Here is a 16,792-nt window from a genome sequence, read left to right on the forward strand (position 1 = left end):
AACGGACCCCTTCGTTTTTAAAAATCAAGGGCCAGATTCAGAGGTGGTGTAAATTAGCATAACTCTGGATAGAGGTATGTTGATTTACACCAACTCCAAATCTTGCTCCAGGCACCTATGGTCTCCTGATCCAAAACTCATTGAAGTCCAGGGAAAGTTTCCCGTTGATTTCAACGGGCTTTGGATCAGGTACCGTGGATCAGGATTTGACACCCATTTAGCCAGTGCACTGGGCTCTTCCACAAATCTGGCTCTTGATGGCTCAGTGAGAGCTGCTAAGCGAGGAGCTCTTGAAAACCTGGCCTAGTAGTCTTCAATGGAGCCCTACAGTTTGTTCCTGGCTAGTGAAGGAGAATTTGGACCTGGTTCACCATTAAAGTCAGTGGAGTCCCATTGGTCTTAGGTCAGAATCAGGCCTAGGGCCTTTAGCGTAATTGAGCCAGAAGGCAGCGTCAAGAACCTTTGGCCTGTGTAGGAAGTGGGGTCAGTGTTACCTTCAGTTGGTTTGTTTTATCTATAACGGGCCAGATCCTCAGAGGGGTAAATCAGGGAATATCTGTTGGCTTCACCAGAGCAATGTGGATTTGCATCAGCTGAGGACCCCTGACCCATGTGCCTTTCTGTGTTGAAGGGGGAGGAGAGAGATGATATTCAGATGTCCAGGCTGCCACCTGGACCCCTGGCTGCCTGTGCAATGCACAGTGGCATCTCCAGCTCCTCTCTCCCTCTCACATTCTTCCATGTGTCTCTTTGTGCAGCCCTTAAGCTTCTCTCTGAAGTTTCTTGTCCACATTTTTTCCCTGCTATTCCCATGGCGACTCAGCTAACCCCGATTTCCTGTATGGTGAGAAAAGGCTCTCAAGTTCATGAAGGACTTGGATCAACCCTATTATCATAACTCAAAGGTCTAGGGCTCAGCACTTCTGCATAGCTAAGTGCCTGTGAGTAAATAGCCCCAGTGGACACCGGGTGATATTTAGTCCTGGGGAGGAGGATGGGGTAGGAAGAATGGAAAATCTGTCCTGACTCCTTTGTGAGAACAACACAATAGCCTAATCTGCCTTCCATTGGTAGTGATACAGCCAGTCATCTGGGCTCCTGAATGTATCGGGAGGATCTCAAAGCACTTTGCAAGCCATGGGCTCCATTCTGTAGTCCACAATCAGGCAAAACTCCTACGGTCTTGAACATGTTTTGCTTGGTTAAAGACTAAAATGCAGCCATCTCTGGGGAGGAGCATGGGAGCTGCCTACTAGCTTGCAGTGACACTTCAGTGTCATTTAGAAACGGAAAGGATTAATACAACGTATACGTCAAACTCCAGAGGGAATTTAAAGGCAGAACTGGGTTATTCAAATGGGAACTTGGTCAGGAATGTTCCATGCTTGGGTGGGTTCCGGTTGTGGGTGTGGTACTTGTGGCAAAAGGTGTCCAGTTCCTGCAGATACTAGCAGCTATTTCAGGAGGCACTGAGGGATAAGCCACTATTTCCATGTCTGCTTCCCTGCAGGTTGTATGTATTGTCTTTCCATGTGTCCTGTGCAGCATTAAGAAAGCCACAGAACCGTCATGTACAGTAGGGGGCAACTGGAAGGAACTGCGGCTGTGGAGGTAGCAGGGAGAGCAATACAGCAGTGCACAGACAATCCAGGAAGTTTTTGGAAAGTGCAGGGGACAATTTCCTGGTGCAAGTGCTGGAGGAACCAACTAGGGGCGGAGCTCTTCTTGACCTGCTGCTCACAAACCAGGAAGAATTAGTAGGGGAAGCAAAAGTGGATGGGAACCTGGGAGGCAGTGACCAGGAGATGGTCGAGTTCAGGATCCTGACACAAGGAAGAAAGGAAAGCAGCAGAATACGGACCCTGGACTTGAGAAAAGCAGACTTTGACTTCCTCAGGGAACTGATGGACAAGATCCCCTGGGAGAATAACATGAGGGGGAAAGGAGTCCAGGAGAGCTGGCTGTATTTTAAAGAATCCTTATTGAGGTTACAGGGACAAACCATCCCTATGTGTAGAAAGAATAGTAAATATGGCAGGCGACCAGCTTGGCTTGACAGTGAAATCCTTGCTGATCTTAAACACAAAAAAGAGGCTTACAAGAAGTGGAAGATTGGACAAATGACCAGGGATGAGTATATAAATATTGCTCAGGCATGTAGGAATGGAATCAGGAAGGCTAAATCACACCTGGAGTTGCAGCTAGCGAGGGATGTTAAGAGAAGGGTTTCTTCAGTATGTTGGCAATAAGAAGAAAGCCAAGGAAAGTGTGGGCCCCTTACTAAATGAGGGAGGCAACCTAGTGACAGAGGATGTGGAAAAAGCTAATGTACTCAATGCTTTTTTTGCCTCTGTCTTCACGAACAAGGTCAGCTCCCAGACTACTGCACTGGGCAGCACAGCGTGGGGAGGAGGTGGCCAGCCCTCTGTGAAGGAAGAAGTGGTTCGGGACTATTTAGAAAAACTGGACATGCACAAGTCCATGGGGCCGGATGCGTTGCATCCGAGAGTGCTAAAGGAATTGGCAGATGTGATTGCAGAGCCATTGGCCATTATCTTTGAAAACTCACGGCGATCGGGGGAAGTCCCGGAAGATTGGAAAAAGGCTAATGTAGTGCCCATCTTTAAAAAAGGGAAGAAGGGTGATCCTGGGAACTACAGGCCGGTCAGCCTTACCTCAGTCCCCGGAAAAATCATGGAGGATGTCCTCAAGGAATCAATTCTGAAAGCACTTAGATGAGAGGAAAGTGATCAGGAACAGTCAGCATGGATTCACCAAGGGAAAGTCATGCCTGACTAATCTAATTGCCTTCTATGATGAGATAACTGGCTCTGTGGATGAAGGGAAAGAAGGGGACGTGTTATTCCTCGACTTTAGCAAAGCTTTTGACACGGTCTCCCACAGTATTCTTGTCAGCAAGTTAAAGAAGTATGGGCTGGATGGATTCACTACAAGGTGGGTAGAAAGTTGGCTAGATTGTCGGGCTCAACAGGTAGTGATCAATGGCTCCATGTATAGTTGGCAGCCAGTATCTAGCGGAGTGCCCCAAGGGTTGGTTCTGGGGCCGGTTTTGTTCAATATCTTCATTAATGATCTGGAGGATGGTGTGGATTGCACCCTCAGCAAGTTTGCAGACGACACTAAACTGGGAGGAGTGGTAGATACGCTGGAGGGTAGGGATAGGATACAGAGGGACCTAGACAAATTGGAGGATTGGGCCAAAAGAAATCTGATGAGGTTCAACAAGGACAAGTGCAGAGTCCTGCACTTAGGACGGAAGAATCCAATGCACCGCTACAGACTAGGGACCGAATGGCTAGGCAGCAGTTCTGCAGAGAAGGACCTAGGGGTGACAGTGGACGAGAAGCTGGATATGAGTCAACAGTGTGCCCTTGTTGCCAAGAAGGCCAATGGCATTTTGGGGTGTATAAGTAGGGGCATTGCCAGCAGATCGAGGGACGTGATCGTTCCCCTCTATTCGACATTGGTGAGGCCTCATCTGGAGTACTGTGTCCAGTTTTGGGCCCCACACTACAAGAAGGGTGTGGATAAATTGGAGAGAGTCCAGCAAAGGGCAACAAAAATGATTAGGGGACTGGAACACATGAGTTATGAGGAGAGGCTGAGGGAACTGGGATTGTTTAGTCTATGGAAGAGAAGAATGAGGGGGGGATTTGATAGCTGCTTTTAACTACCTGAAAGGTGGATCCAAAGAGGATGGCTCTAGACTATTCTCAGTGACAGCAGATGACAGGACAAGGAGTATGGTCTCAAGTTGCAGTGGGGGAGGTTTAGGTTGGATATTAGGAAAAACTTTTTCACTAGGAGGGTGGTGAAACACTGGAATGCATTACCTAGGGAGGTGGTGGAATCCCCTTCCTTAGAAGTTTTTAAGGTCAGGCTTGACAAAGCCCTGGCTGGGATGATTTAATTGGGGATCGGTCCTGCTTTGAGCAGGGGGTTGGACTAGATGGCCTCCAGAGGTCCCTTCCAACTCTGTTATTCTATGATTCTATGACTTCTCCAGAATCAGTGGCTCTATAAATACCATTTTCCATTGCTCGTTGTATTTTTAGCAGGGGCCTTTGCCTGTACTGGGTATGTTTCTGCATGGCCCTCCTGCCCCATAGCGGCAGCATCACGGGTTTAGAAGCAGAACCAGGCGTGGGGGAGGGTGCAGAAGGGAGCAGGCAGAGTGGGTCAGTTGATAAAGGCTGGGGGGATTGGATGTTTGGACTCAGGAATTCCACTGCTTTACCAATCCCTTCAAGCTGCCTGGCGCTGCAAAAACCGGGCTAGAAATGTGACAAGGAGAGAGGCTGTGGGGAAACTCCCAGGGCTTTTGGCTGGGCCGGTCTCATGAATTTCCGCTGCTCGTGGGCCTGCTCGGAGCCTGGAAACACAGAAGCAGGAGCAATAGCAGCAGTCAAATGTCTCGTGCTTCCTGCGAGTTTGAGGGCAGCTTTGGGGTGCTGGTTATTTGATCTAAATGGATTCACCTGCCCTGTCATTCACCAAATCCCCCAGCACTTCAAGCTGCTCTGTGAGAAACCGGAATGAAAGCAGAGAGGAATTCTGGGAATGGGTTTCCCTCCTCTGTCTTTTCCCGTTGGTTGCATGATCTTGTGCTTAAACCCATTGCAATGCTCTATTTGCCTTGCTCAGCAGCGCCGGCTGAGACCTGCCCTCTGTCCCCACTACATATGACAGTTTCACTCCAAGGGGGGCATTTTTTGCAGGTCCCCAAAACAAGTGGGTAAATACTTCTGTCAGTCCCCTTCTCCCTTCCTACTCTGTGCAGATGAGATGTCTGCAGATTAGACTGCACCCTAATGCAAGGGAAGGGGACTACCCACAGCTTTGTTTTGTGTCTGTTTTTCTCATGCTTTTTCTCCCTTCCCACCTCGTCCCCTTTGTACCAGGTGTTAATTGCAAATGAACACTGCAGCTTGGGTGTCATTCCTGTTACTGATTAACTGGAAGCTGTAGAGAAAGAGGTGGGTTCAGGCATCAGCTGCTCAGCCAGGAGTCTACACGTGAGGAGCAGGGTCACCTCTGGCACGCCAGGGGCCAGAGCCCCAAAGGGTCTCTCATGCTCCCAGTGAGGCAGGTGAAATGTCTGAATGCTGTACAGCACCACACAGAGGCATCTGTGCACACAGCTCTTTGGGAGGACACAAAAATCAGGGGCACTGACTGCCCCCATCCCTCCCCTTTAATAGAAATGCCAGGAACCCTTTGCTGGTTTCAGAGCGGTAGCCGTGTTAGTCTGTATCAGCAAAAACAACGAGGAGTCCTTGTGGCACCTTAGAGACCAACAAATTTATTTGGGCATAAGCTTTCATGGGCTAGAACCCACTTCATCAGATGCATGGAGTGGAAAATACAGTAGCAGGTATAAATACACAGCACATGAAAAGATGGGAGTTGCCCTTTGGATGCTTCAGCAGTGGACACACAGGCATTCTCCTTAGCATGAACTGACCTAGGTATTTATATCGCCAGAATCACCAGTGTCCAAGCTCTGTCATTTAGCTGGCAGTCTGGAACTCCATAAGGAACAGCAACCCTTTGCAGTGGGGAAATCACTGGGTGGCGATGGCGACTCCTGTCCCATGAGATGTGGCTGTGACCAGCCGTTGTGACACAGGATGTGACAGGGCCTTACTCCTGCTGTGTGGGTGCCCGTTGTGTGGGCCCTTGGATGTGTATAATGAAGACTGACTCTCGGTACATTTCTGATTTTCCCCATGCTCTCCTCCTAGTTGCTTTTTCTGCTGTGCCCACAGCAATTTCCACCTCATTAAGCGCTAGAATAAATTGCCTAGGGAGGTTGTGGAATCTCCATCGTTGGAGATTTTTAACAGCAGGTTAGACAAACAGCTGTCAGGGATGGTCTAGCTAATACTTAGTCCTGCCTTGAGTGCAGGGGACTGGACTAGATGGTCTCTTGAGGTCCCTTCCAGTCCTACAATTCTATGATTCTCCAAGAGTCTGGTGCATTTCATTTGGACTTCCTTGCGGTACCAAATACAGTGCTTTGCTGCTTACCCTCACACCTGTTTGAGACCACTTTGCACTTGGGGGTGGGGGTATTTTGCACCCAGGAGGTTTAGGAGCACGGTGACTCTCAGTGGAACTCATGCTTAGGTTCTTTTGAAAATCAGACCCTTGACAGACATCTCTTCTTGCTGCTACACACAGCCTGGGGTATTATTACTAGTCTATTAAAAATGTCAGGAGCGAGCAAGGGAAGAGAGCCCTCAAGATACATCACTGAGCAGTGAGGCTAAAAAATGACAGGTCGGGACCTTGGCGTTCACTCAACAAAAGGCCCACTAGAGCCGACGGGTTTGCTATCTCTTATAAATATCTCTGAGAAGCAGCAGTGCCTTTCCCCTTGGGATAGCCCTCCTGGCTGATGCTCCCAGGAAATCACATTCTTCAGTGTGAAAGCATCCTTCCTCCTAGCAAGGCTGACCCTTCAGCAGAGAGCGGGATGTTTTTATTGCCCATAAAGAAAAGGAGGACTTGTGGCACCTTAGAGACTAACCAATTTATTTGAGCATAAGCTTTCTTAAGCTACAGTGAAGTGAAGTGAGCTGTAGCTCACGAAAGCTTATGCTCAAATAAATTGGTTAGTCTCTAAGGTGCCACAAGTCCTCCTTTTCTTTTTGCGAATACAGACTAACACAGCTGTTACTCTGAAACCTGTCTTTATTGCCCATAGTTCACTAGGAGTTTTGGCTGATCCCAGAAACAGATCCATGGTCCTGGTTCTGCGGGGTTGTGTCTCTTCGGGGGGTGAAACTCGTCTTCCTGTTGTGTGATCCCTGGAAACACATGTAAACATATTCCAATCACTCTGACTGAGCAGAATCCACAAGCTCTGAGCTGTGAACTACTGGAATGCCGAATAAGCAGGAAGGATGGTGCGATGCTTAGGACACTGGCCTGGGCATTTGGAAACCTGCCACAGATTTCCTGTGTGATCTTGGGCAAGTCTCGTTGTGTCCCTGGTCCCGTCTGTACAATGGGGATATCAAGAGCTGTTGGGAGGATAAATACCTTAAAGATTGCAAAGGGCTCAGATACTCTGGTGATGGGGGCCAGAGAAGTACCTAGACATAGAATGGGGATGCCCAGAGTGCTGTTTACAGGGAGCCTTGGCCAAAGTTCTTTCATTCCTAAAAGGATCCTCTGTAAATCCTAGCCCAGGAAATAACTAGCACAAATACTTCCCACTTGACTTCTTCAGCGTATGTCACAAATATTAGCATTGCTGGGGGATGGGCCATTTTATAGAATAGGAAAAGTGAGGCCAAGAGGTTATGAGATGCGTCCAAGGCCACTGATGGAGTCAGTGTGGGGAGCAGGGGTGCTGGAGCTCTGTAGGCACCTCCTCCTTTCTTTGCACGGTTAGGCCATGTTTGTCTCAGAATGAATCTGCAGAGGAAATGTTGTTCGAAGGCTGGGGGTTCAGTCATCGTTATTGTCCTGGCATCATGTCATGCCCCCGGATCGAAGATGTGCCAAGGAAGACACTTGCTGCTGAGATACTTGACACGATCCATCCACCTTTTAGGCGGTCTGACTCTGGGTCTGTAGGCAACCCAGTTTCCTAGCATCATCCATCATCTGACTTACACAGGCCTTGTCCAAGCTGCCTCTGGTTGAAACCTCTCCCCCTGAAGCTGCAGTGATCTGGTTTGTATGCCAGGATGGAACTATGCTGCAGTAACACCTGATGTGTCAGTATCCTGTTCACCTGCTTAGAGAATAGGATTGTATATTGGGGGGGAGGGCTGATTCTGGTGTAGTCACTTACACACTGGTACAAGTGACTACTCACGGTGTAGGGCAGAATCAGGCCCAGTGCCTTTCAGATTCTACCCCTCTCCATCCCCCCTGCAATGAGCAGGTGAGTGGCTGGGGCCAAAGGCAGCAACCATTGTGGGCCCAGTGGCATCTCACACACAACATTGGATCATGCTTTACTGAGAGGAGGAACGTTGGCTGGGACTCCAGGCTTGTCTCTGACTCTTTTCTAAATGTACCACATAATCGCTCTGTCCATGCAGGTAACCCACCAGAGACAGGGAGGGAGCTCAATTTAATGCCTTATAGTGATAGACTCAAGGAGCTAGATCTATTTAGTTTAATAAAGAGAAGGCCAAGGGGTGACTTGATCACAGTCTGTAAGTACCTACAGGAGGAACAAAATTTGACAATGGGCTCTTCGGTTCAGCAGACAAAGGTCTAACAAGATCCAGTGGCTGGAAGTTGAAGCTAGATAAATTCAGATTGGAAATAAGGTGCAAATTTTCAACAGTGAGGGTAATGAATCACTGGAACAACTTACCAAGAGCTGTGGTGGATTCTCCATCACTGATACTTTTTAAATCCAGATGGGATGTTTTTCTAAACAATCTGTTCTAGTTCAAACAGGAATTAATTCAGGGAAGGCTGAAGTTCTGTAGGCGGTCACACTTTTCGTTTCTGGCGATACAGCCATTGACAGCCTCTGGAGGCCCCTTCCAGCCCTGCATTTCTGTGACTGCACAAAGCTGTGGCTTGCATTGTACCATCAGCATGTGGGTGTGAGCCTCAGTCTTCATGGGAGATTTGAACCTGTGACTTCCTAGCTGAGAGGCAACAATGCTACTAATTGTGTCAGTGTAGAATTGGTCTCACCTGGGTGTGTAGCACGGTACCAGCCTGCCTCTTTCCACCTCTGCCCAGCAAAAATAAGGTTCTTGGACTATGTTGGAAGCCAGCCTGCTGACTTTGGCAGGAAGTCTGTTTTAGCTCCTGTTAATTTCCAGGCCTCCCTACATTTTTGCCCCGGGGGGATTTCAGCTCCTTGGCCTGTGTTATTGTGACATGGCCCAAGGTCATAGACCCATAAGCCTGTGCTATTTATTTCCCATCCCCTTCACTGCCATCTGCCTCCTGCACCAGACAGCAGAGCCAGGGCTGTCTGGGACAGTCAGTGGCAAGATGGGAGCAGAGCCTCCGAGTCTGCCTGAAGAAGTCTCAGTGATTTGGGAATATTTGGGAATATTTGTCAGAGATTCTGGTGGCCCTGGGGCATGCCAAGATTTACTCCATTGCTGTCCAAGTTAACAGCCCAGGGTCCGGCAGCCCATGGGAGGGCGGGTTTAGCAAAGTGACCAGTGGTCAATTGGATTTGCTTCTTTCTGACTCTAGCTGCGCTGCTTCTCTTGCGCAGTTCGGCCACGGGTCACAGAACCCTCTGGCAAAGAAAGGCCACGACCCAGAGGCTCCAGGGCATTTTGGCACAGAGAGCGCCCCCCCCGGAGGGAGAGCCTAAATGGGATGTTGTCCGAGTTCTTCTGGGTTTGGCCAAGGCTGAGAACACGGCGTGTAAAACAATCTAGGGGGACAGACTAGCTGGTGCGTGGCAGGGCTACTCCATATCCTGTCCTGGTAGGTGCCTGGAGTCAACCAGTGCAACTCCGTTGGAATCAGTGGAGCTGCGCCTGATTGAATGGCAGGGATAAGTTTATCTCACTAACTATAAGCACCACAGTCTGCTACTGACTCTCTCCTCCTTTCTGGATCAGCCCCTTTTCTACCCCTTCTGCCCTCTATCGTGCATGAAAACCCGCTTCCCTATTCTGAGTCTGGGCCTCTTTCGAGGTGGGTTAAGGCCAAACATTTGCTTAGCTCACTTCTCGGGGGAAAACTCCCAGCAGTGAGGGGCCCCTGATAGGCATCTTAGCTGTCTTCATCTTGCTAATTTATCTCCGTGATCTGCTGGCTCTCACTGAAGAGCAAAGATCTAGAGACAGGAAAGACCTCAAGAGGGAGCCAAAAGCTTCTGAGCACAAGCTCCAAGCACCAAAAGGCAGGAAGAGCAGAGACTGGGACTTGCAATGAAATGACTGGCCAGAGCTTTCTGAAAAAGCAGCATTCCCAGGCCACTAGATCGACAAAGCAGAGAGAGCTTTCACCAGCCCACCATCCCCACCCACAGCCTAATGGCACAAATATTGCAGCTAGCAACCAGCTCTGACCCTCAGGGACACACCTCCGGGCCACCCCAGGTGTCCACATTGCTGTGCCCCCTTTGCTGGCAGGCTAAGGAGAGATCAGACTGCCTGCTGTGGGTCATAGGGATTGAACTCCGGAATCTCAGGCCTGCAAGGGCAGGGGCATCTCAGTGCAGGTCAGAGGCAATGGGGTTCTCTCCAGGCCAGAGGCTTATTCTGTGGTCCAAGCAGCTCTTAGGAGACCCCAGGATACAAGGTGTCATTCCACACATGCTGACATATCCTCTGCACTCCCTCCCCTTCCAGGATCAATTAAGATTATGAGCGATGCTAATTAACACCCTGCTAATTGCACTCTGCAGCCCTCTATAGATCACAAGATTTATAAGCAGACAGCAGCCACAGGCCTAGGAAAGATGCTGCTCTTGTGTACCCAGAGCTGCCTGTAAGGTGAGCCTCTCCCAGTGCTCAGGATGGAGAGACCTTCCACCTTGCTCCCCTTTCACTCTCCCTGCTGCTCCCAGGACTGCTCCTTCATCCTGGGGCAGTTCATGGCCTCTCGGGAGGATCCCACAGAGTTCACCCAGTATCTGTGTTCAGGACATGGCCATGAGTGGCTAGGACCAAAGCCCAGCAGGAGAGCTGACTGTTGCTAGACATGCTGGACATGCCAGCATAGCAGGAGGGATGGACCCAGCAATCTAGGGTGCCCTCCTCATCGTGAGCGTCTGAGGGCAGCAGGCAGAGAAAGGTCCACACCCCGGCAGAGCTCTGAGTGGCAGCCAGACTTCCCTCCGCTCAGCAAGGTGATACTTGTGATTCGGAGTTCAGCAGTTTGAAACATTGCACCGACAGTTGCCTCTGCTCCCTCTTCCCCTGCCTCCGCTACCACCCGTTCAGGGCAAGAGAGCAGCCCCCGGGGCCCGTTCAGTCTCTGCCGTGACTTCCTATAGGGAAGCTGCCTTGTGCCACTGGCAGGTCTTTTCTGTGGACATCTGCCTGGCTGGGAATTGGACTGAGCTCCATCCGCTGACGTCACATAGGCCACCTTTCAGTTGTTTGGCATTTGGTCACTACCAGCACACCAGCTGGATTTGGACTGGTGACTTAGAGGTGTCCCTTCCCCTAAATCCTGGGCCACCCAGTCTCCCCATCACTAACCTTTCTAAGGAAGGGTCAACAGACCCTATTTTGGCCTTTGGAAGGGTTGGTTTGGGATGTCCCATAGGAATTTTGCCCTGTTGTTTATCTACCCAAGTTTATTTGCTACATGTGGAAATTGGATGAGTCTCAAAGCCATTGCGATAATGTGCCCGTGTCCTTTAGAGTTTTACTTTCAGGGCTGGGAAGTTTGGGTGAATGGGTAAGGGCATTCATTATGCACAGACTCTCCCTGGAGGCAGGAGCCATGTCAGCCCAGTGTGCCCTGCGTGGAGCTGGGGAGAGAGTTTATTTCCTGACAAGCCCTTTCTAATCCAGCATCCCACCTGGTAGCTAGGCAGCTCCTATCGCGTAACTAGAGCCTAGAAGTTGCATCAGTTCCATTTAGCTGCTGTAAACAGGGGTGTTCTCCAGGGCCCCCAGTGCTCCCCCAAGGCTTCTGAATCCAGCTGCCAGGACAGCTCCTTACTGCTGTCTGGAGCAGAGCTGGAGCCGTGCTGAATGCCCTGTGCAGGGGAATGGGAAGTGCCTTTCTGGCCAAACCCGTCAGCGTCCAACAGCACTCAGTGTAGCTCGCGAGGCCAGTGCAGACACACATTTCCTTCCTGGGGGGTAAGCAGGGTCTGCCGGACGATGGCCAGCAAACCAGCTGCTTTGGGTTTGTATGGCCTGGGACAAACCTATTCTCGCTTCTGCCTCATGGGATTGCACCTCCCCCAGACTGCAGGTCTGCGAACGCCCGAGGACTCAAAGTGAAACTCCACCAAAAGCCCCAGTTCCTTTCCCCCAGCCAGCCCCACCCTGAACTTCACCAGCCTCAGCCCAAATTTCAGGGTTGTAACCACATCTGAACCAAGAGTGATCACATATATTACAGTCACACCCAGAGGCACAACAGCCATCAGAACACCGCTGAGTAGGTGCTGCGCAGACACAAAGGGCTACCCAGTCCCTGTCCCAAAGAGCTCACAGTCTGCGTAGACAAAGGGTAAGAGGGGAAATCGAGGCAGAGAGAAGGGAAGTGACTTACCCAAGGTCACCCAGCAGGTCAGTGGCAGAGCTGGGAGTAGAACCCAGGTCTCTTACACCCTTGTCCAGGAACGAAGGTCCATTTCAGTTGCTCTCGGGCATCACCTGGTTGACTTCCCAGCTCTTGTAAGAAGCCTTGTCTGGAGCAGAAGCCAAGAGTTGGGCCCAGCTTTGCTTTCACACAGATGGGGGATTATTTCATTCACCAGCAACATACTGCCCTGGGAAGTCCAAACTTCCCTCAACTCTCAAATCCTCTGTAAAGTTCCCTGTCACCCAGCCCTGGCTCCCTTTGGGGCCTGTCGGCATTGGGGATCTTTGCACTGGTGTCACTGTGCTGATGCAAACCCCCAGTGTTAGAAGCACTTGATTGCTTTCAGACTGGAATAAGCTGCCTGGGTGGAAGTCTTGGGTCATGCTGGTGCAGCACATCTGCCCTGGGGGTGTAGCTACCTCAAAGCAAATATCCACCGTACTGATAGACCCTTGGGCTTGCTGTTTGGTTCAGACTTTTTGTTCCATGTGTGCTTGACATTCGTGTACTGATTGCCATCCAGCTAGTGGCCAGATGCCAGAGGGGTGGAAACCCTCTTGGCCCCAGGCTGGACCTGCAAGCCTGAAATGAATGAGGGCTCATTGAGGAGGTGATTGCACCAGAAAAGCCAAAGGGGAAATGATCCCGGGGCCTGAGCTGATCTGGTCAGGAGCTGTGCTGTGAAGTCACTCTGTGTGGCTTGAAAATGGTGCCTTGGGGGGGTCTCACATGCAGGCCATCTTCTTTTACTAGACAGCTGGGGGGAAATGTACCACTGGGAGAGTAGGGCTAAGAAACCAATCAGCCCTGTTATCCCCATGTGTCAGCGAAGTGGGCAGGGCAAATTTTGCTGGTGCTAAAGTTTCTTGCTGTGACTCTTCTCCCAGATCGAATCACAGGCCATGAATTGAGACTGGTGTCAGGGTAGAATTTTGCCATTTCTTTGCATTCGAGGTGGAGGGATGTTTTGCTGTCCAGAACTGACAAACTTTTTGCCTCTCTCCAGATTCTAAGCACCAGTCCTCGGGCGGCGGGTGGGAGATTCACCGCTCATGGTGGGAGTGATCATGGTGAGGTTTCACACAGATTTTATCTGCTTTTAACCTGATTAAAAGCAGCATTAGAAAGAGGCTGCCTGGGAAAAGCAGTCATGGATTGTAATATCCATCCCATCTGGGGCAGGATTCATCTACCCTACAACATTCCCTCCAAAAACCTTGCCCCACTGTGTCCCCCCCAAACCTACCCTAGGGCAAGATCACCGGTAGGACTCAGAGAGGAGTTTGAGTCATAGACCATTCATGGAGATTTGCTTTTGTTTGATGTCCCATCACGAGAGATGCTCAGGGCTCATTCTTGATCAGCTCCAGATTAGGTCCTAGCAGGATTCCAACAGGCCTCTCTGCAACAGCTTCCCCTCTCATAATATGAGGATAATGAGACTGACCTTCCTTCATGGTGCATTGTGAGATCCAGGGATGAAAAGCCCTGGCTGAGAGCTAAAAATGAATGGGGCACACCTTGTACTCAGCTTCTGTTTATAAAGGGTTAATAAAGGATTAGTAGATGTTTCTATAAATGGCTGATCAATTACCACAGGTCACTAGGTTACTTACAACCACAGTTGTAACCATCTGTATCACCTTCTACTCATGTCTAGCATGCTTCTATCCCCTAGACGTGTGACCTATTATTGTCATTAGAAAGGCTCAGTCAGTCTGCTAGTAATGCTGTGTAAAGTGTGAGGGTCAGAGATGAATGATGCAATAATACAAATAATAATTAATAATCATGAAACAGTTGTGTTAGGCACTATTAAACCTGGCCAGTGCAGGGTTGTTCCTTACACTGGGCCCGATTTTCCCATAGCCCTGCACCATTTCCAGTAATTTACCCCAGTGCAGTCTGAGTGTAAAACGCAGCTGTTCTGATCTGACAACACTTTGCACTGTTGTAAGTGTCTGCACAAGTTGGAGGGCAAAAGAGAATTTGGCCCATTAGATGTAGTGCTTTACCTAGCTGAGTTTTAAATGTCTCTGGCCCTAGAGAGAGATGCACTGATAAATACCCTATAACATTCAGAAGGGAGATTTCAGCAGTTTCAGCCTCAGCTATTCCACTGTGACTTTGCCCTGGATTATTTAGATCTCACTATTGTGAGGCCTTGATTGCAGTTTAGAACAATAAGCCACTAAAAATGGTTTGTGGCAATAATTAGCTCAGGCTTTGCCTTCGCTCTGGGCATATCCCTGGGAAGCCGGCTGGATCTTCCCTCACTGGAGAGCAGCAGCTTTCTGTTTGGTCACTCAGCCCATCTCTGGCACCCTCACAAAATGTACTTTTAAAAAACCCCTGTCCATGTTGCATTACTTTCTGGGCCCCAGAGGGGAGGAGGGGGTGGTGCCAGGCCAGGTCCAGGGTGTGTCTGGGACTGGACCTGAAAGCAAAGCGGAAGGGTATGGGTAGGAAATGGCTTTAATTGAAGATAATAAGGAAGTGTCGGTGTTTGTTTCTGCATGTGTATTATTATTTACATGTATTATGGTAGCACCGAAGACCCCCAGTTATGCCCCAGGACCCCAGTGTGCTAGGCACTGTGCGAACATAGACCAGAAAGAGAGTCTGTGCCCCAAAGAGCTTCCAGGTTCAGTAGGCCCATGCAATTGTGTCTGTCGGGGATTTAGTTCAAAGAATCGTGTGGCCCTTAGCACTGTGAAAGGGGTCGGACTGACAGCTCTGAAGCACAGAGCCCTGTTTGCACCACCATGGCACAACACAGATGGTGTCAGGGCAAACTGCCCTCTTCATCCACAACCTCCCCTCCGCCACCCGCCGCATTGCCTCAGCTTGTGAGTCCACTTTTAGGAAGGACAGGGGAAGTCAGGCCTGAGGGCGGCTCAGACCTGGATGTCAGCTCAGACTGCTGCCAAGGAGACAGTTATTCTGGCATTCCTGTTGTGAGGTTGGTCCTTGTCGTGGGCTGAGATCCCACCAACTCATTGCAGAGTGTCTGGCAGAATTTGAATGAGTGGCCGACAGGTGAAAGGCTCCACCTCCCGTTCCTGAGTTGGAGGCTCTGTTATTGTACCAACAAAGACCACATTGTTTGTGGGAAGGGGAGGGCCCTATCATTCCTTTGCTTGGTGGCCAACCCCATGTCACACAGCGAAGAGTGCCAGGATAGAAAGGAGGAGATTGGCTGCCAGGCGTTTTGGCATGGGCCCTGCTGGAAGGGGAAGGGAAGTCAGAATGGAGGGGGTTGGAGTGGGGCTTAAAGAAGGAGCAGAAATCCCAGGTGCTGATAAGATTTTCTGCTTGTTTCCAGCATTTTCTGGGTCTTGACTGTGTGTGTGTGGGGGGGGATCATTTAAAATGTAACAAAGTCAAAGAACAATAAGGCCCTGGCATTTGTGTCACCCTCCCCAGGGTGTTTGCAAATCTGGATTACACCTCATAGCCCCCCCTTTCCCCCCCCACACACTTGCTGTATAGGGAAGCTGCATTACACCCACTGTAGAGATGGGGAAACTAAGGCAGAGAGAGGGACTTGCTCTAGGTCTTGACTTCTATTTAATTCCAGAGCTGACAAGAGAACCCAGGTGTCCTGAGTTCCAACCCCTCTGCTCTAACTACCAGACCACACTCTCTCCCACTCAGAGGAAAGCACCCAGGAGTCCTGAGTCCAGTCCTCTGCTCTAAGCAATAAAATCTGTGTCCCACCCATTTCCAGTGCTATAAGCTGCCCAGTAAACCTAATCAAGTGAAGCACAAGGGCCAGATTCTGCACTGTGATGCCAAAGACATTTCACAGGGGGTCAGTCAGCCTTGGGTTTGGCCCCCAATGTGTAAAGCTGTGGACTCTGGCAGAGTTCAGATTCCCGACCAGCTGCTTGACAATGGCTCTGTGGCATTCATGATGTATATGTAAGCAGGGCTTTGGAGCGGAGCCCAGAGCCGGAGCACGGAGCAGCTCCGGAGCAGTGGAGCTGCAGGTTTTTGCCTGGATCTGGAGCAGAGCCGGAGCACAGCTCCAAAGCCCTGTATGTAAGAGGGGCTGCCAACTGCAAGGCTGATGCATTGATTCACTGAGACGTGGGGGTAAAAGTACGGAGATAATCGCAGCACGTCTATTGTCCCTGGAAACTCCAGGCATGAGAAGAGCTGGCCCAGATTTTCAGTGATCTCTCTGATTTGGGGCCTGTGACGCATGGATCCCTGGTTCGTTTTAATAGTGACTCCCTGGAAACAGACACCCTTCAGCAGCCTGGGCGCTTTGTAACAGACATGCCAAACCTGCCAAAAAAACCTGCAGAAACTGGGCTTGTTTTTGGCTTAATTGGCTTGTGAGTTGCTTGTTGGCTAGTTTTTGGCTTGTAGCTTGTTGCTTGTTTGGCTTGTAGCTTATTGTAGCTTGTTGCTTCTTTTCTTGATCGGCTCCCAGTAAGCAGGGCTAAGGGGGAGAGCAAGCAGGGGCAAGGGGGGGAGAGAGTCAGGGGTGCACAGCATGCCCACCACTGTCCCAGACTGCAGGCCGGGGGGATCTAGTCACGTA

The 16,792-nt window shown here is 50.1% G+C and overlaps 1 protein-coding gene across 4 annotated transcripts in view; it reads left to right on the forward strand.

Annotated features, from left to right (window-relative positions):
- Positions 1–16,792, forward strand: part of MEF2B (myocyte enhancer factor 2B) — a 79,196-nt gene that overhangs the window by 16,762 nt on the left and 45,642 nt on the right. Inside the window, exon 1 of one of the 4 annotated variants that reach the window (XM_073324629.1) lies at positions 1,512–2,955. The exons of the other annotated variants lie outside the window; for them this stretch is intronic. The gene's annotated coding sequence lies outside the window, so the exon portion shown is untranslated. Of the gene's footprint in view, positions 1–1,511; positions 2,956–16,792 lie in introns of those variants that run through there. 4 annotated transcript variants of the gene reach the window in all.

The sequence above is a fragment of the Lepidochelys kempii genome, chromosome 25, assembly GCF_965140265.1.
Source record: "Lepidochelys kempii isolate rLepKem1 chromosome 25, rLepKem1.hap2, whole genome shotgun sequence".
Classification (NCBI taxonomy): Eukaryota; Metazoa; Chordata; order Testudines; family Cheloniidae; genus Lepidochelys; species Lepidochelys kempii.